The sequence below is a fragment of the Saccopteryx leptura genome, chromosome 9 (genome assembly GCF_036850995.1).
Source record: "Saccopteryx leptura isolate mSacLep1 chromosome 9, mSacLep1_pri_phased_curated, whole genome shotgun sequence".
In the NCBI taxonomy this organism is placed as follows: Eukaryota; Metazoa; Chordata; class Mammalia; order Chiroptera; family Emballonuridae; genus Saccopteryx; species Saccopteryx leptura.
The window spans coordinates 9,184,967-9,203,150 of NC_089511.1; the positions used below are offsets into that span (position 1 = coordinate 9,184,967).

At 45.6% G+C, this 18,184-nt stretch overlaps 1 pseudogene; it reads right to left on the reverse strand.

Annotated features, from left to right (window-relative positions):
- Positions 1-2,539: 2,539 nt before the first annotated feature.
- Positions 2,540-18,184, reverse strand: part of LOC136381432 (ribonuclease H1-like) — a 37,773-nt pseudogene continuing 22,128 nt past the window's right edge.

Genomic DNA, 18,184 nt, shown 5'->3' on the forward strand with positions numbered 1-18,184 from the left:
TATTTCTGTGTGGGAATTAAACAAGAAAATGGATGGGGAGACGGCAACTGTTCCACACGTATTATTAATTATGCATTATACATCACACACACACACACACACACACACACAATAATGATGCACCTAAGTGATTTGGATGCGTGTTATAAGTGTGTAATGCAAAATGCAATGCATTGTCCTTTCCCATCTCCGATGTACCCGCTCCCAGGAGAGCCGACAGAGGGAAGAAATGCTCAAACCTCTATTCTTTTGTTTTAATAAATTTTCATTAAAGCCTAGCATGTCATACAGAAAGTACTTGATGAATTTCTCCAAAGCGAACACACGCATACTACATCAGTAATTAAAATAGAGCCACTCTTTCCGCGGAGTGGCCCACTCTCCGTCTCACTGCCCCACTAACAAACTCTCTTTCACGTGAAACTCTAAAATAATAATAATAATTAAAATAATACCAGCCCCTCAGATGCCCCCTCCTACTCACTCCCACTCCCTCTTCCAAAAGTAACCGTTACCCCGACTTCTAATATTACAGACTAAAGTCGACTGTGTTTAAACTTTGATCAATAGAATCCTATAGGATGTAGTCTTTCTGCATCTGGTTCTTTCAACACCGTGTTGGCAGAAGTCATCCACACTCTCCTGAGTAGCAGTAGCTTATCCATTTTCCTGGTTTTGTCGTATCCTATTATACGAAAACACTCTCCTTTATTTATCCATTCTACTGTCGACGGACATGTGGGTGGTTCGCAGTTTGGGCTAATCCAAATAATGGCTCACGTGTATATAGATTTCTGTTGAATACATCAGTAGGAGAGGAATGTCAGGTCACGCAGTGAATGTTCAGCTTTATCAGATATCCACGCACCATATTCCCAACTGACGGTTCTCATCGGTACTGGGGCCAGGAGCGCGTGACGGTTCCAGGTGCTAGGTGCTCTGCAGCCTCACCCGCGCCTGTTTGGTACGTCTTTTCCATTTCAGCTGTGGTGGCGGGTGTGGAATAGCACCTCCTACTCTGAACTGCCCTTTCCTGATGACTGATGAGACCAAGCACCTGGTTCTGTGTTTATTGGCCGTCGGGGTATCTTGTCTTGTGATGTAACTGTTCAAGTCTTTTGTGCATTTTTGTATTATGTTACTTGTCTATTTTTCAATTTGATAGTTCTTTATATGTTCTGAATATTATATTATAAAGCTCTTCTCCCTCTTTGTGTCCCGCCTTTTCACTCTCATAATCCTTTGTGTTTTAAAATATGGGAAACCCAAAATGGGTAGGCAACATTGCCAAGGTCTCCCGAGTTCATAATATAACACAGGGGAAGAAGCTCATATGATTCAGATCCCAGAAAAAAAGATCTATGTAGTAAGCAATGATTTTTAAGTAAAACTTGGGAGAAACAGTGATAATCAGATTACAATTTTTTTTTTCAGAAAGTAATAACAAAAATTAAAACTGTGTCATACAAAGTGCAATGCACACACTAAGGAAAGTGAGCCAGCTCCTGGGATAATTATTTAAATCATGCCAGCCAAAAGCTATCATAACTTTGGCTCTTTATTTTTTAATACTTGAATCTCTATTTTTGTTTTTGTTTTTTTTATTAAGTGAGAGGCAGGGATGCAGAGAGACAGACTCTCACATGCACCCCTACCAGGATCCACCTGGCAAGCCTCCTACCAGGCAATGCTCTGCCTGTCTGGGCCACTGCTCCGTTGCTTGGCAACCATGCTATTTTAGCACCTGTGGCGAGGTCATGGAGCCATCCTCAGCACCCAGGGTCAACCTTGCTCAAACCATTTGAGCCATGGCTGCAGGAGGGAAAGAGAGGAGCGGGGAAGAAGGAAGAAGCAGATGGTGACTTCTCCTGTGTGCCCTGACCGGGAATCGAACCCAGGACTTCCAAACACCAGGTCGATGCTCTACTACCAAGCCAACCAGCCAGGGCAGAATAATGATTTTAAAAACAGAAATTACTGCTGTATTTTTCTTTATTTTAAAAAATTTATTTGCGCATCTTGACCTTCAAAAGTTGTAACTGTTCCTACATAATGGTGAGTTACCAGGGCTATGTACATGCAGGTTTACCCGGGACACAGGTGCCCAGCCAGGTGAGACCCAGCCCTCTTCCCTGCAGGCCCTGGCCAGGCTGCCTCCGGCCTGGGATCATTGCCTTTCTCTGATCTGCGCACAGGAGCAAGCCAGCCTGGACACCCTGAGACTCAACCCCGGCAATTGGAAGGTAAATGACCCCTTTCAGAATACTTCTAGACTTCTTGTCGATACTGCTTAACCAATGTTTTATTACTACATCCTTATTAAAGTCCTAAAAATTTTTGTCTAGACTGCAATAAAACTAATGAGGACAGTATCAAGCCCAATAAAGCATCATGCTGAAATCTCAAATAAGTCTTAAATCTCAAAGGATGTTCAATTTATCATACACTTAACCACTCTTATCGCACGGAATCACAGAACGCCAGCTTGCCTTTCTGAGTTAGTGTGAAAGTGCCTCTCCATCTCCTGCAGTGTCATTTTTCACACCAGTAAGTAACAAAATAGCCACTGGCTTAAAGATTTTTCCAAGAATGACACTGAGTCCCCGGATTGCTTAACTCCTTCTCTTGCTAAGCGGTCGGCTTCCTCGCTGCCCTTCCAGCCCGAATGACCAGGAACGTGCATTTGTTAAACAGGCTTTATTTTCCTTTCATTTTGTGCATCATCGTGTTCAAGAATTCAGTCTTGAGAGTGGGCTGCGTATAGCGAGCTCCTCCGCACAGCCCCTCCCTCGCGACACTCTAAACAGCACAGCGACTACTCCTGGTGCACTATGTCACGGACACGCCGACGAGGGTCCGGTCCAATTCTCCACAGGTTGGACCTTACTGTTTTTATGACTTCTCCCCCACACACACTTAGGATGGAGGTGATGACCTTTCCAGGCAAAGCATACAAACGGGTGGGTGTGCACACGACACACACACCTTACTCTCTGGAAACGCTGTGAGAAAGGGCTGCCCTTGTCCGGCTGAACCACCGATCGTGGGGCTGAGAGCTTCCACAGCCGCTTGCCGCGCCCTGCTTGCCACGCGGTCCTGGCGGCACAGCAGGGCAGGGGCGGGAAAACAGGTGCCATTTAACTTGCTCTGGATTGTTCGAAAAAAAATTTTTTTAACAAAACTTGTCTACTATAAGAAAAATACTTTCATTGTGGAAAAAAAAAGTCATGTTACTAAGATCTTATCACACAACTTTACCTTTAACAGAATATGTTATAAATTAGCTTTATTCAATAGGATGGCTGCTTCCAAAGAAACCGATAGGCTGACATGTTCAAGCCACTTTTACAGTGAGGTGCGGCCGGCGAGGACAACGTAAAGGACACAGAACAGTGCATTCTGTTACAATGACATCCTCCTGTTACAGCAGGATTGCTTACATGACAATAAAACAATCACGTGTTCTAACACACGGCAGGACACCAGTTTCACGGAAACTGTTACTTTAACTTGTGTCACTGAGTCGCTCACAGTAGGACCATCTCTCTGGCTAGTTAAGAAGGTTTGGTCCCTAACAGCCACAAGACAGGGCCACTGAGGAAACACTCACCCGCTGAACGTCCACGGCCCTGACAAGTCTCTCCAGCTCCATTAAGTCCTCCTGGTGCTTGTTCCCCGTCTGTCCTTCTTCCAGCCTTGAACCCAGTTAGTAACGCCATTGATGGTAAACCCACTGTCCTTATATAGAGCCCACTTATGGATGTTTTGAGCCTTTGCCTGTTTGATGGCTTTGAGGATGCATGAATTTCTGCTCTTCGGTTGATTTGTCACTCAGGAAGTCTAAGGCCTACATTTAAAGGATGGCTGGGCCCCCAGCAGACCCTGATTCCCACTCGTGTCCTCCTCTGCCCATTACTGCAGCAGCAGCCGTCAGTGTGGACGATGACATACTTGCCCGTATAAGAAAACATGTCCGTACCAGTGGGAGGCGTTGCCTCCACATTCTGTTTGGCATGCTTTGCACATGGCTCTGAGCTCTCCCCTTCACCTCCTGCCAGGGGCTCACAGAGCCGCTTGTGACTTTCACTTGTGATTCCTGTCCGTGTGCATCTTCCTGTCCTTCTGAGACGTGGGGGCTCCCAGAGTCTCTGACAAAGGCCCAGGATCCCTCTTCTGTGGCAAACTTCTTGCATCCGGCAGCAGGCAACGGATCCACCTGCGCTGTACATTCATTCATTCCAGGTCAGGAAGACCCCGGCCTTGCGACCGCTCCTCACGGCATAGAACACACCGAGCCCACCGCTCCGGCAGCGCACAGCGGCTGACGTGACTCTGCACGGCGCCCTGAAGCCTGGTCATCGCTCACCCCCAGGCACCGGCCAGCACCTGGCCTCCAGCTCCCCGCCGCCAGCACCTGGCCTCCAGCTCCCCACCGACAGCACCTGGCCTCCAGCTCCCCGCCGCCAGCACGTGGCTCTGCTCTGTTCCTAAGAGTTGCAAATAATTCTTTCCAGTTGATTTCCTTAGTTTCCTCACCACCACCCATGCAGAGTTCTTTATGAGCTTTTAATAAAATTAAATTTGCGGATCTTTTTTAAATCAACATCTAGGTTTTGAGTCACAGTTCGAAAGGCCTCTCTCCCTCTCCAATCTTCGTGTACTTTTCTGGTTTCATATTTAGAATTTAAACCTTTGAAATTTTTTCAACTGGCTATTCCATCATTTACTGAGCTGACCATCCCTTCCCCCGATGATTTGAGATCTCTTCTTTATCATATTCTGAATAGCCACAGTACTTGTGTCGATTTCTCAGTTTTCTACTTCATTTCAAGGGTATATGCTTCATCCACCACAACAACCATGCTTTAATTATTGAGGCTTTATAATATGTTTTTATATCTAGGAAGTCTAGTTATTTCTCTTTGTAAGTATTTTTCTCACTATTCTAGTTTATTTATTTCAAGAGAACTTTGGAATAAGCTCATCTGATTAAAAAGAAAAGCCTACATATCTTATTATGATCATATTAAATGTATAAATTAAATTAGGGTGAATTGGTATTTTATTATGATAAATTTTCATATCCAAGAACACAGTAAGTTATTGTATTTGTTCAAGTCTTCTTTTGTATCCTCAAGGTTTAAAACATTTTTTTCACACATGAATTTCACATTTTTATTCCTTTTATTCCTAGGTTTTATATCTTTGTGTGTGTGTGGCCCATCTAACGGGGGGCGGCTTCTCCCACCATATCTTCTAATTAGCTGTTATTGCATAGATAAAAGTATTGATTTTTATATCTTAGTTTGTCATTATTAACAGGTCAAATATGTTAGGTCTTTCTTTGTTCTATCATATTATTAAACTAATTTGCTGTTGAATAGTTCTATTTCTTAAATCTTTCATTACGTAGTTTTTAAGGTTTTTGTGTATAGTATATTCAGATACGTAGGACAATTTGTATGTTTGTTCTAATAGCTGCCTTTATAAGTTTAGCATTAGTCTAATGCCCTTAGCTTTCTATTTCCTTGGTGAATTCTTTACCCATAATCAATAATGAAACAATGATATTTTCCCTTCCTTTCCCGTCACTTTTCTTAGTTGTCCCACATAGTTCAGAGATGAGGCCACCACTAAAAATCAATAAACTCTGTTATTCTTTTCTAAAAACAAAAAATGCATACAACGTCAAAAAAAGGTCCAAAAAGTCTTGATTCTCTTCCTTCTTCTTGATAACCCGAGCTCTTCTGTCTAGAACCAGCCCTCAGTTCTGTTTGAAAGCATTCTCCCTGGACCTAAAGACAGCAGTCCTAACACCTTAGCGAGAGCGAGTGGTTGTGTCAGTACAGTAACACCCCTCCCTCCTCCACCCCCAGATTCTCCTCTCAGGCCCAGCTCCTGGTCTCTCTCTTGCCCAGGCTACAAAACCAGTGATCAGTGGGCTACAAAACCAGTGATTGGTGAGCAAAACCAGGGTCTCCACTAAGAAGCTGTCCCAGGGGTCTGGTCCTCATCAAATGCAAAGGTTCTAAGATCCCCAGATAGAGATACAATCATAAAATATAAGTAAGTTTTAGAGACGCACCTGATTATCAGAAAGAGTCCGAAGGTCCTCCATGACCTATTGCCTTACCTATGAAAGGGTGACAATACATCTTGGTGAACAGGCTTGCTTTACTCCTGCTGAGCCAAACTATTTCAGTTTGGATAACAACTTCGAGACTCCGCCCACCTGAGGACCACACACACGTGATTGACAAAGGCTCTCGATAGACTTGGCCTTCATCATCATCGTTATAACTGAAAAGCACACACCTGCTTTGCCGCTGTTTAATGGCTGTTCTCACTAAGTCTCAATGTTGTCATCTATACGAGAAAGGGTATGTGAGCTCACTGATCTCAAAAGTCTCTTTTGCTGGTACACCAGAACTGTAGTTTCATCATTTTTTTTTTTTATCATGATCAAACTTTTTTGGGTCAAGGTTATTTTGAGAATCAAAGTCAAAATGAACAGAAACGCGCTAAGTTGTGTGACGCTGTGCAACTGACAAGCATCATTATTATTGCAGGAGACTTCCCTGCCCTTTCTTTCGGGAGGGAAAATAAAAAGAGAGAAAATTAAACTGTTCTGTTTATTTTTAGAGTTGGGTTCATGCAAAGGTCTTTTCCTGCTTACCCAGGGATGCGCACAAGGTATGCAATGTCCCCAAGGACAGTGGGACCTGCGTGACAGGAGCTGGGATCGGGAGGGGTGGCTCGTGTGCTCACAGGAGTCACCAGCGCACAAGAGTTTCAGGAGAAAGCCCATGTGTGGGAGGCTTTGAGGGCCTTCATTAAAAGGTCAGTCAACTTTCCCCTCGGTAATTTTACAGCGTGCGGTAAAAGAACTCATGACCTGTCCTCTCCGTTCGGGTGGAGTTCAAACCCACGAAAGCACGCAGTTACAAAACAACAAGCAACCAAAGGCACTCACTTCACAGCAGTGACTAAATCTGGCAAATATCCCAGTCCCTTCCATCCCCAACCTCTTCTGTAGACTCTATCTTTAAAGGGAAAAAGCCTAGAGATGAGACTCCTATTACGTACTCGGGGATATTTTGTCCAGGTATCTCAAGTACATATACGATCTACCGGAAAGTTCTTTCTGTTTTTGGAATAAAACAAAATACAAATTTTTCTTATCGTCAATAAACCTTATTAAATAATATAATTGCCATTATTATTAATGATTTCTTGCCAGCGTGAGGGCAATTTGTATATCCCATTTTTGAAAAATGTTTTATCTTTTGATGCGAAAAATTGAACCAGTGCTTGTTTGAGATCTTCTTCATTTTTGAATTTTTTGCCCTTCAAAAAATTTTGTAAGGACAAAAACAAGTGATAGTCGGAGGGTGCTAAGTCCAGGGAATATGGTGGATGCGACAGAATTTCCCAGCCTAGTTCTTCAATTTTTTGACGAGTCCCCAAAGCAGCATGTGGCCTGGCATTATCATGATGCAGTATGATGTTCTTCCTATTGAACATCGCCGACCTCTTTTCTTGGACTGCTGTCTTTAAATTATCCAGTTGCTGACAATACTTCTCCGAAATGAGCTTTTTGTTCGGTTTTAAAAGCTCATAATGTATTGGTCCTCAAATGTCCCACCATATACATAACATTCTCTTATTCAGAGTCAAATTTGGTTTAGAGGTGGAAGGGCTAGGTTTTCCAGGTTCACAATATGCCCTTTTCCTTACGATGTTTTCGTAGGTAATCCACTTTTTATCCCCAGTTATCATCTGGTTCAAGAAGGGCTCGATTTTGTTCCGAGCAAGCAGAGATGTACATATGACGACTCGATCATCCAAATTCTTCTGACTTAATTCATGTGGCACCCATCTTGAATATTTCCACACCAATCCTATCTTACGAATATGGTCCGAAATGGTTTGCTGAGCTGAATTAAGCCTTTCTACGATCTCCGATGTTGTCAGAAAAGGATCTTGCTCCAACATGGTCTTAACAACATCGTCATCGATCAAAGATAGTCGCCCAGAACGTGGCTTATCAGAAAGGTCGAAATCACCTGTTTTGAATTTTTCGAACCATCTTCTGCATGTCCTATCAGAAACTGTACCTTCACCAAACACTTTCAATAAATTTCTACATGCTTCTGTAGCATTTCTTCCTTGTTGAAATTCGTAAAAATTACAGTGGCGTAAATGAACTTGATCAGTAGCCATGGGTACACTATCGCTTCACACATAAGACTAACGTGAATCAACTTTGTTTTAGTTAATTTGCTACGTCAGTATGTATACATTTAGTGATAAAAATAGAAAGGCACACATGCGCCAAATAAACGTGCTTAGGTGTCGAAACTTGTTGTGATAGAAACGGACAGAACTTTCCGGTAGACCTGATATAGCCTTTTCTTTCCTTTACCTGGAATGAGTTGTCCAGTTGCCTATCCCTCTCTAAGCTCCATTCACGCAACCAGGGGTCAGTAAACTTTTCCTGTAAAGAGCCAGATAGGAAATACTTTAGGCTTTGGAAGCTATACAGTAACTGTTGCAACTATTCGATTCTGCAGCGGAAGTGCAAGAACTGTCATAGACAACACATAAACAAATGGGCACAGCCGTGCTCTAGTATAATTGTATTTATGAGCACTGCAACTTGAATTTGGTAGTGTTATTACAGCTCACAAAATATTGTTCTTCCTTTGATTTTTCTTTTAAGCTCTTGTAAATGTAAAAACCATTCTTAGCTCGCAAGTGTAAAAAAAAAAAAAAAAAAAAGCAGGGGGCCAAAGTTGGGCCAGGAACCATAGTTTGCCAACCCCGTCTCTATATTGTGAACAGTTTGAGAACAGGGACAAATCATCATCATCTTACTATCACCTAAGGTTTGCCTCAGTGCCTGACAGCCAGGAGATATCCCAGAACATGGAGGAAGATGAGAGAGATGGAGACCATGGAAAGGACAAGAGATGGATGTATTCATCAATGAGACAAAACAAGTCCTTCACATTGCTCTGCGGGGGTGCTGGAAGGGAGAAAGTGCAGAAGCTAACAGCATCACCTTGGGGTTAGAAAGATCTGGATTTGGATCCCAGCTCCACTATTTCCTGGCTTGGCCCCAGGCAAGTAACTGAACGTCAGGGCACATTTATCTGCAACTACCAGAAAACCCAATCAGTGTTGGCTTGACCGTGGCAGATTTTTGTTGTTTCACTTGCCAAGAAACCTGGATGCAGTGGTTCCGAGGCTGGTTCAGGGCCTCGGTGATGTCACTGGGGCCACATACTCTGTCTGTCTCCTGCTCTGACACCCCAAGGCTTTTCATCTTCATGTGTGTCGCCTATAGTTGCATCACAGCCAGCATGCCCAAGCCGTGAAGGAGGGGACAGAAGACATGCCAACTCAGACTCCTCCTACCCTGCCTTCTTCCACCAGGAGGCCCGTGTCTCACCTGGCACTCTCTACGCAGATGACGATTCCGTTCTCATTGTCCAGACCCGGCTTATGAGGCTACCCTGATGCAAGGGAGTCCAGTATTTACTGTAGGAACCAAGGGAAGATGGAGTTGGGAGTGTCCATCTCACAGATTGTTGTGAGGACAAGTGAGGTGATGTGTGAAAAGCATGGGCACATAAGTACTCAATCCATCGCAGCGACTGTGATCTAGGACTAGCTTAGATAGTTTCAAAATCCTAAAATACAATTCCTATAATATCGGTATAAAAACTGTCATTTCTCAGATGAAGCTAGAAAGCCTCATACCCTTATTTCACAATACCCATCATTACACACACTTACAGTGAATGCAGACTGAAGTGGAATAGTGTGTGTGATAGTAGGCTATTGCTTTAGTTAACAGCGTCTATATGTACTTGGAGCTGTATACACACATGTGCACGCACGCAGAGTGAGTGAGTAGAGCCTGGTGAAGCTGGATACGCTCCACATCCTCAAGTTAAACTAGAGAACGCAGGCGCTTTCCCTCGGCAAAAAGCCTGAGTCATCCTCCCCTCTCTCTTGGCCTTTCCTGGTCAGGTAATAACTCCTGCAGCCTTTGCACTGCAAGGTGTGTCATGTTTGTTCGCTGTTTTCCAGGACCCCAGCACAACCTTGATCGCCTTCTGTCCAGACAATTGCAACAGACGCCTAAGTATTCTCCCGTCTCGGGCTGCTCTGTCCCTATGGAGCGATCCATTCTCACCTTCCTGCCAGTTCTCCCCCTGAAGCAAAGCTCTGACCAGGCCACTGCCTTGCTCGAAACTTTCGATGGTGCCCCGATACCCACGAAGTTCAAAGTTCTCATGTTCTTCAGGGTGTCCCTTACCTGCCCCCTGCTCCCCCCTCTCACCTTCTCTCCCCACACATTCCCAGTCCAGCACCCTTAGAAATTGCTCTTTCCTCTGAACACCCCCCACACACACGCACACTTTCTGCGCCTGTCTTAGCTCACACTCGCCCATCTCTGCTCTCCCAGACCTCACCTACAGGGACGGGACTTTCCATTTCAAGTGACACTGAAACTCTGCTTGTGAAAGACTATAGGGAGCTCAGAATTTCATGGACCTCCATCTGTGCAAAACTAGCTGATTGAATCCATAAAACGGCCCATAACTGCCTCTCATGTTTTCTTAGTTCCCAAACATTTAAATGTGATGACAACTGACAATTTAAAATTGAAACACCCCATCGAGTGACTTGGGAAGTAGACAGCTGATTCAGGCCAGCAGGCTCCGCATCTAAACTGCACAAGGAAGGGGCCCAGTTGGAGCTCAACTTACTTCTCTCCCCACTATTTGTAGAGACATCAGAAGACCTCTCGCATGGCAGAGCGGCTATGTACCCTGTGCTGCTCCAAAGAAGGAAGGGAGCCACTACATTTGGTGCTTGGCTCTGGGCGCGCCAGTGCCATTTTGTTGTCTAGGTAACTCTCCCAATGGCTACATAGGCATTCCCATTATCTCTATCTTCAGCAGAGATGAGTGATCCAGAGATGAGTACATTCTTAAGGTCACAATGTTGAGATTTAACATCAATCCTGTCTGATTCCAAAACCCCACAATCTTTGCAGTTATGCAAGATCACAGAGCAGGTAAGTGACTAAATTTGGATCACGTCTCATCAAGAATGCTACAGCACACATTTGTGCAGGGGACAAAAAGCAGGATCAGATAAACCTCGGCAACCTCTCCAGTGAAGAGAGCCTAAGAGCCCAGGTTGGAACGGGTGGTCAGAAAAGGGCCCCTTCACTCTGGCTGTTTGAGGACTTCTCATTCCGGCCTAAAACTGGAACTCAAGCAGGGGGGCTCAGCTATCAACCTTCATATGACTTGAATTTTAATATACTTTTCATCTTCAACCCAACTCCCACGTTTCAGCAATGCCACCCTTGACTTTTTACTCATGATGCACTGTTTGCTATTGTTTCGTGTTGACACAGCTAGTCTTTAAAGCTGGACCACAAGAATGAGGCGGTAGGACCCAGTTCTTCTCCTCTTGCTATCAGCATGTGTAAGTCCGCTCCTCCTATGTAACAGACCACCACATAACTGAGTAGGTTTGAGTTTTACTGATCTAGACTGGATCCGACTGGGCTTGACTCCAGGCCGAGGGTTAGATTCAGGTCTGCTTCACGCAGTCCCACACTCTGGGACCAGCCTCCAGGGCATGTCCTCCTCATGGTGATGACAGCAGCACAGGACGGTAAACTCAGTCACACAAGACACTACGGGCTCTTCTTGAATCACATTCCCTAATATTCTAATGGCCAAAGAGTTATGTGGACAATCCCAAAATCAATAAAAGGGGTATTTCATTCTGTCTATCATGGGGAAAAGATATGGATATATGCTACAGGGGAATAAAAACTTGAGACCAATAATTCAAACTAGCACACCTTCAACCGAACAGGCACTGCTTTCCTGGTGTACACTGGGCTGTGTCTTTATCAGTAGCAACCTAACAAAATTGTAACCAGCCACACACTAGACCCAGAGCTAGGCATTTGGATTAGCAAGGTAGTCAAATCATGGCTCCCATCTCTATGATCTGAAGGTCAAGTAGAGAAGAAAAGGACGCAAAGCTGAAATGTATTGAGTACTTACTATACACTAGGTACCGTGACACACATAATTACACACAGACCTCCCAGCAACCCTAGCATAAAACTTCTGAACATCCACATTTTGCAGATAAGACAGAGGCCCAAAGAAGTTAATATAATTTGTCAAAAGCCCCACAGCCGGAAAGTTAAAGAGCTAGGGTTCAAATCTAGACATAACCCCAAACCCATGCACAGACGATTATAATACAGTGCAGGGAGAGCACTAAAGAGGCATCAGCAGAGTTCTGTGGGAGCACGGGGGAGGGAACAGGGCTCAGGCGAGCTCTCACACAGAAGGTGGCAAAGGAGCTGGGCTTTGAAACGTGAGTGAAAATCCACCGAACTTTGGGTTGGTGGGAAGAGCATGTGCAATGGCTTAATGAGAGAACAGGGACCTTTCCAAAAGAGTCGGGGGTCGAGTGTTGTTGGACGGCAGAGCTGTGGTGGGAAGAGGCGAGAGATGAACAGGAAGGGAGAGGTTGCGGCAGGGGAAGGAAGAGAGCGCGCTGTGTACCAGACAAGGAGCGCCGGCCGTGCCTTAGGGACTGGGGAGCCCTAGCAACACGCCGTCTGATTGGACTTCCATTCTAGAAAGAACAGTTTGGTGGCAAAGTGGGGAGGATGGGCTTGAGCACGGAAGCCAAGGGACTAATCACAAAACCGTCAAGAGAAGCGAGTACCACCAACCTGAGAAACAGGCCAGCCCAGCCCACGCGGACTGGAGAGTGTGGGCTGAGCCCAGAGTGGGAGAGGTAGCCTGCCCGGCTCCCGCGGCCAGGGCCATGGTGGAGAGGACCCAGAAATACCGGCTTTTTAAGTCTTTAGATTTTTAAACATATCTTGATCTTTAAAATCTGGTATTCCTTTGGATCCTTTGCTATCCAAACACTATTCAAATTCAGGGACCACATGCAGAGAATCATTAGCTCTCTTGCACTCACCCCTTATCTGAGCTCTCGCTGCCAGGAATCAGAGGTGGGACAGATCTGAACAGTGCAGACCCTTGTGATAGCAACCTAGTCAAGCATTTAAAAAATACTTGTTAATGTATGTAATACATATGCACCTATGTGTATATACATACATGTATGTATGCATACTGTTTGTATAGGCACGTATACATGTGTACATGTACATGCCTATGTATGTGTGTGCCTATGTGTATATAGGTGCATGTATATCTATGTATATAGATATCAAATTTGAAACACAGCTGCTACCATTTCTACAGCCATGGACAACTCTGTATCTCAGAGTCACACAGACCACCCAGGGACTATGGGCTTCTTCACCCTCTCACACATTCTTTTTGAAAAGAAGCAGAAAAGCCATTTACAAGCTGTGGTCAAATATGAGCCTCCACGCTAGATTTTCACCCCTTCCTTGACATCTAGGAATGCAGAATTGTCCCCGGGAAGGTGGCCAAGGAATTGACCTGTGCGGCTTCAGTCTTCAAAAGCAAGAAAGAGGCTTTGGGGGTTTGATTCACCAGCCAGAAGTCTAAGACAGGACAGAAGGGGAACACACTCGGGATGACTCAGCGATAACATAGCAGCTGAAACCCTCAGTCTTTATGTTGACCATTCCAACTACCGCTTACAATCTGCAATATCTCCCTGTTGTTTGGATGTTTGGAGGGAAGAATCAGCATCTCCCCCTCCTCTCTCCCTCTCCCCTCCTTCCTCTCTCTCTCCCTCCCCCCAGTTTTCTATGACTCCTGCTTCCCTGAGTACAAAATGCCTACCTACTCCCTCACAAAGCTTCAGTTCTTCATCTACTCTTTGATTTCCTCCCATTTCCTTCTATTGCTGCTCCTTTGCAAAGGAAGAAGCTATGAATACTTGTGGGCAGTTTCTTAATTATTGAACCCATTTGCAGCCAATTTCCTGGACATGAGGAGAGTGCCGTCCAGGATCCCTGAGGGCCCTGGGAGTGTTCTCCTAGAAGCTGAGGCCTCTGGTCTCACCCAGGAGCCCGGCCCTCAGGGAGCTTAACATCCAGGGGTTCTCTCCTCACCTGTAATTCACGGGTCTGAGGCATCACACTTGGCTGCGGGCCTAGGACTTGATTCAGAAAAGCCTAGTCTGCAACTCAGTGGCAAATCGCTACTTCACGGCAGCTTGTTTCATGGATGGCAGCAGAAATTCAAATGTCCTCTCTCTAACTAGTTTTGGCCAGTGTCTTGGTGTATCGCTCACAAAAGTTTTGAGTTTCTGGAAATTTAATTAAACGGTTTTTTAAAATCTGGACTTCAGACAATTTCTGAAGCTAGTCAATTAATCCAATAAATATTTATTGTATACCTACTATGCTGGAGCTGGGGTGGGCACACTAGGGCCCACAAGTTTTTATAAGCAAAGTGTTCTTGAAACACAGCCATACTTATTATTTATGTATTGCTTGTGGTGGATTTTGAGGCAAAATATCAGAGTTAGTACTTGCAACAGGGATCGTGTGGTCAGCAACACTTACGGTATTTACTAGCCAGCCCCAGTCTAGACATCGTGCGCCTGACTGCCTCTTGTCTGAACGGTCTCACTGCTCCTCCCAAGACTGGCTGCAGACATGGTGACTCCTAAATCTATAGCTCAACTCGGACCACTCCCCCAAGTTCCGGAGTGGTACCTGCAACCCTTTTAGACATTTCCACCTACTCTCCCAGTAGTCCACTGACTGCTCAAGCTGACCTCCCCAAATGAACCTCTCTCTGTGACGTCCCCTGTCTTACTTATGGCGTCGCCACCCACAGGTGTGTCTCAGTCCCCCAGGAGCCACCTGAAGCTCCTCCCTTTCCCTCCGCTGCACATGTCATCACCATGATCCCTCCTAGATTTCCACAGATCTGTCCCCTTTGCTCCACCCTCCCTGCCACAGTGCCCTTGGTCTCCTGCCTGGAACAGAGTGGAAGGTTCCCCTCTCCATCCCCGGCTTCACCTCACTACAGAGGGCTGAGGATCAGTCAAGCTGAGGCACAAAAGAAGCACATGATATGCAGTTTTCATACAATTTGGGAGAAGAGCCCTTATGGCTCAAAAGGCATCATAGCCAACCCTTCCAGAGCAAGCACGACATTCCAGGTGCAGTTCTGTGTACCGCCTTTGCCACCCATAAACACCCGATGAGGTACACGCTCTTACTGCCACATCCCCATTGGACAGGTAGGGACACTGAGGCTCAAGGAAATGGAGTGACTTGCCTGAGACCACCAGGAAGCAAGGAGAGGAGAAGGGTTACAAACCCAGAGTCCAGCTCCAGAGCCCATGCTCATCACCGCCATGCCGCACCACGTCTCTGAGCTGGGAACTTTATTTCTCTTGCCATGGCCGCCATCATGGAGCCTGAAGTCAGTTTAGTCGACAGCTTCCTCACAGCCTGGACCACCCCTGAGAAGAATGTAGATCAGGGGCCCCCAAACTACAGCCCACGGGCCGCATGCAGCCCCCTAAGGCCATTTATCCGGCCCCCGCCGCACTTCCAGAAGCACCTCTTTCATTGGTGGTCAGTGAGAGGAGCATAGTTCCCATTGAAATACTGGTCAGTTTGTTGATTTAAATTTACTTGTTCTTTATTTTAAATATTGTATTTGTTCCCGTTTTATTTTTTTACTTTAAAATAAGATATGTGCAGTGTGCATAAGAATTTGTTCATAGTTTTTTTATAGTTGGGCCCTCCAACGGTCTGAGGGACAGTGAACTGGCCCCCTGTGTAAAAAGTTTGGGGACCCCTGATGTAGATCATTCTCGCCTGAAGGGCCTTACATTGACATACGAGGAGAGGAGCTGCCCAACCAGTGGGCCTCTCCCTCCACTGTCAGGAGTGAGACCCAGGGGATCATGACAGAAATGAAACCCAGAAACTCCAGCGCTGCATTTGTGGGAGGGCAGGATTTCTGGATGGGCTGGAGCGGTGAGGACAATTACTGCCCTTAGGAAGCCTTCCTCCCGCATTTGAAACAAATCCATTACCAAGTTGTTTTTCTGCTCCCTGAGCTGGTGCTCGCCAGCTTTCATCCTGAATAGCAACACACTTAACTATTCAGCAAGTGCCCTGCAGAGCGCGAAATAACAAAAGCAGGCGGGGAAAGGTCAGGGACTCCCACCCTTCCCCACTCCCAGGAACAACGGTTTAAGAGGCAAGGCCCCAAAGCCTAACTCTACACAACCTGGCTACCAGTGTAGAAAAATACAGTATTTCTTGCTGTGTTTTGTAATTTATTTATTTATTTTTTTACCAGTGACTTTCTTCTGACTTTGTTGGGTATGACCAACAAAGGTAAAATGACATGATTAATTCATCTGAACAAAATATATTAAGAATCTGTTCTTCCCAAAGCTCTGTGCTGAGCATAGAAAGTGACAAAGAGGAACGCCAACGTAATTCCTGCCTTCAAGAAGTTGTCTATCTAGCAGAGGGATAAATACAGTAAGTACTCTGTCCCTGCCCCCAAAAGGCATCCACAGGGGAAGTGAGGGTTAGTGCCTCTCATTGGGGCCCGTGTTATGGCAGGCACCACACTCAGGGCTGCAAGCCTCCTGCCACTTCCTACGACCCTTACGATAGTGCTGCAAGGCTAGTATCGTTGGCCCCATCTTCCAGACGAGGAAACTGAGGCTAAGAGAAGCGAAGTGCCCTAGAGATAGAAGAGCTGGGGTTTCAACTCAAGTCACGCAGACTCCAAAGCCCATAGTGGAGGCGTCATCTGAGCTCCTCCTCTGGCCTCAGGGAATGAACAGAATGTTAGCAGGGGTGGCATGGGCCACCGAGGAGGGGAGAGCAGAAGGGAAAGCCGGAGGCAGAGAGGCGCAGGGTGTGTGCGCAGGCAGGGTGGAGTCCGGGCTGGATAGTAAGGATGTTCTATCATTTGGGGTGGCCACTAGCTAGCCAGAATGGTGGCTTCTACAGAGGACCTCATATTCTAGGACATAAAATCACTTTAGAAAGAACTGGCTTTTCTGGTTTGAAGTCAAATCATGTCTATCTCCCTCAACACAGTTCCTAATGACTTTTTTTTTTTTTCCCAGCACAAATCATCAGCAATTTGGGGCTGAGCAAACACGGACATCTAGGACAGACTGCTTGTCCTTGCAGCGGGCCTTCATGCTCCAGCGGTACTGATACCAGGGACTCAGCTGCCTTCCAGCTAATCACTTCTCCCCCCCAGACGAGTAGTCAAAGGAGAATCCAACTGGTTTGTGGGCATTCTACTGGAATTGGTCCGTGCCATGCTGATTAATCGAGTGTTTGAAGTACGGTTTTCAGAAAGTGTGCCTCTATTTGCTGCACTTGGTCATCATCAGGGACTGTGAGCTTCAACCAAATGAAGAACACAGTCTGAAGTCTGCATACTGGATGAAAAGAAGGAGATAGCAGGAGGTAGGGCAGGAGGCAGGTTGGGAAATTTCCCAATCCATGTTTTCAATAACAATACAGATTCCAACATTGTTGACATGGTGTCTTCTGAGCAGGAATGCTCAGGGTCATTGGGGAGAATGAGCATGAATTTACCAGATAAATTTCCAGTCTTCTAGAGCAGGAGTCCCCAAACTGCGGCCCCCTGAGGCCATTTATCCGGCCCCCGCCGCACTTCCAGAAGGGGCACCTCTTTCATTGGTGGTCAGTGAGAGGAGCAGAGTTCCCATTGAAATACTGGTCAGTTTGTTGATTTAAATTTACTTGTTCTTTATTTTAAATATTGTATTTGTTCCCGTTTTGTTTTTTTACTTTAAAATAAGATAGGTGCAGTGTGCATAGGGATTTGTTCATAGTTTTTTTAATATAGTCCGGCCCTCCAATGGTCTGAGGAACAGTGAACTGGCCCCCTGTGTAAAAAGTTTGGGGACCTCTGCTCTAGAGTAATGGACAAGAGTGACCTCAAAGGTCAAAGGACTTAGATAATAGAATTCTAGCTGGAAAAAAAACAATGGAGATCAGCCCCTCATTTTAAAACTGGAGAAGTGCCCTGGCTGGGTAGGTCAGTTGGTTAGAGCATTGTCCCAATACATCAAGGTTGCAGGTTCAATGCCTGGTCAAGGAAAACGCAGGAATCAACCAATGAATGACAAATCAATGCATGTCTCTCTC